This window comes from Penaeus vannamei, chromosome 29 (assembly GCF_042767895.1).
Source record: "Penaeus vannamei isolate JL-2024 chromosome 29, ASM4276789v1, whole genome shotgun sequence".
Taxonomy (NCBI): Eukaryota; Metazoa; Arthropoda; class Malacostraca; order Decapoda; family Penaeidae; genus Penaeus; species Penaeus vannamei.
In genome coordinates, this window is record NC_091577.1 from 28,417,538 (window position 1) to 28,420,037 (window position 2,500).

A 2,500-nucleotide genomic window follows, 5' to 3' on the forward strand; every position below is an offset into this window, starting at 1 on the left:
TCCCATAATATTCATTCAATTTTTTCCCCTCTTTTCTCTCTCTCGCTCTTCCCCCTTTATCTAAATATACTCATTTTCTTTCTCCTGTGAAAGACAAACACAGTCGGACAAAATAGAAAAAAAGAGATAGGGGGCGGGGATTGGGGGAGTTTGGGGGGGGGGGTAAAGGCCACAGGAAAATTCACGACACGAGGAAGAAATGGTTAAGCAATATTTTACGTCCTTCATGATTGAAATAAGACTTCGGGAAGGGCGTGAAGCGAGGATGGGGGCTAGAGAGAAGTGGGGGAGGGGGGGAGGGAGGGGAGCGTGGCTGAGTATAAAGGGGAGGGGGTGAGGGGTGAGGAGTGAGGGAGACAAGAGTGGCATAAGTCACGGAAATGCCTCTCCCCACAGCAAGAGCCCACCTCTCCTTCCCCCATACGTATAAAACAGCTACAGAGGGGGTGCTACCGGGGTATAATTCTCTCTCGTGGACACCACCACCCCCCCCTCTTCCCCGCCTTACCCATCCCCCTTACCTACCCTTCCCTAGAGAAAGCTACGGATACAAAGGAAGTCTGCAAGTTTACGAGTCTCACACCCTTTGCGCTGCAGAGAGATCCCCTCACAGAAGACCCTCTCTCGCGCCTCAGCCATACGGGTTATAAAACGGTGTGAATCTCCGCGGGCAAATGTCGGTCTGTACAAATAGTCTATAGGTTGTGCTTAAATATGTACCATACATGCTTTTGGGTTGAACAGAGGCTAATTGACTCACTCTCTCTCTCCTGTCGATTCTTTGAATCGCGCTCGCATAGTCAAACTTATATATATATTATCAGTGGCATGGTAGGACAGGTCCCAATAATATAATAATTTGGACTTAAAACTACAGCAGTAGCATGGAAAACAAGGCTTAAACATCTAGAGATATAAGAGAAAAATTGTGCCTATACTAATAAATTGATCTAGAGAAATGAATGAAAGTCTTATTAAAAATTTAGTACAAAAGCTACCAAAATCTTTCTACAGCAATTTTGAGTCAAAATGGTGGGACACTCACCGAGTTCAGAAACACGTTTTTTTATTCATATTTTTTAAAATCCTTTTTCCTCTAATGTAAACTAAATTGAGCAATAACAAAAATATCACATTGTCTGACATTTCTTAAAAGTGCATACAAAATTAGGAAATAGTAAAAATATATATACATTTATAAGAAACTGCTACTATAAAGGTAAGCACAGAAAAACTCCTACATTTCTTCACATCAGCTGATCCTACCTCGCTGTGGGCAGATCCTCGAAATTCAGACACTTAGAAAACTATTATCAGAGAATGACACGACTTTCCACACACACTTAAACACGCATACGGTCAAATATACACGAGACAGCCACTCGACACCTCAAAATGCAGGTAAAATGCACTTAAAAAAAGAGGGAGAGACACTCACTCACACACTTACAGGATCTAAAGTACACTTATTTCTAAGTAGGGTCAATTTCGATGATACACCCTGCAACGATAGAAAAATTACCAAAAACGGTAACTATTCTCTTCTACGAATGACTCACGATATTTATCTCGCATTCTCTCTCTTTCTCTCCTTCCGTAACGACCTCCTTGCTTTAAAATAACACCATATAAGTAGTCCTTTTACTGATGACTCTCCTCCCTAATTCTACGTAGATATGCCATACGGTTATGATCTCCAAACTACCGGGATATAAGGTTCACACTCCCTTGCGCTAAAGCCAATTATGGGATTGGTAATAATTTTTTTTCCTTCCCATTCATACTTTTATTTTCTGTTTTTTGAAACTTTGAGGAGTTAGAGCTTGGGGAGTGTTTTTCTCTTTAATTTATTCTTTTCTTTTTTTTGAGCGTGTGACCGATTCAAGATAATTGATAATTAAAAAAATAATGAAATAACATTATTATCATTGTCATTATCATTTAACCATTTAATTTTTTTTAGAAGGGGAGGGTATTTGTATCAAAAAGGGCTGTGGCAAATACAACAGATGCACTTGGATAAGGCAGAGTAAAAAATTAAAAGCCAGTGAGGTTGTGCACAGCAATATATGTATATATATATAAATACGGTTCCTAAAAGATTATTCATGGAGGAAGACTATCCTGCGACTGGCCTCTTGATGTTATCACATATATATTTTTTTCTTTTTTTGGTTTAAATGAATATCTTTTTGGGGGGTGGGGGAGAAAAACACAAGGCACCTTAAACCAATCAGATATGCAGTGTTAGTTGCTTAAAACAGAAACACAAAAAAACTAAGTGTCACGTACGTAAAAAAAAAAAAAAAAAAACAACTAAGGGTACTATATCAAATAATGAAAGTGTGTTTATCGCCTACATATCTGTAATAAAAAAAATCCATGCTACTTGAAAAATGCCAAATTCATTGGTTTATAAACGAGTTTACTGGCTACCACTGTGCTATGTTTTTTTTCAATATGTCTGATTCTTTAATTACTGGTACACATACCTAGTTAT

General features: G+C 38.5%; 1 protein-coding gene across 2 annotated transcripts in view; it reads right to left on the minus strand.

The window, feature by feature from the left end:
* Positions 1-2,500, minus strand: part of LOC113807532 (uncharacterized) — an 85,892-nt gene that overhangs the window by 981 nt on the left and 82,411 nt on the right. For both annotated transcript variants that reach the window (XM_070142655.1, XM_070142656.1), the window contains exon 9: positions 1-2,500. This exon is cut by the window's left edge and continues 981 nt beyond it; it is cut by the window's right edge and continues 646 nt beyond it. The gene's annotated coding sequence lies outside the window, so the exon portion shown is untranslated.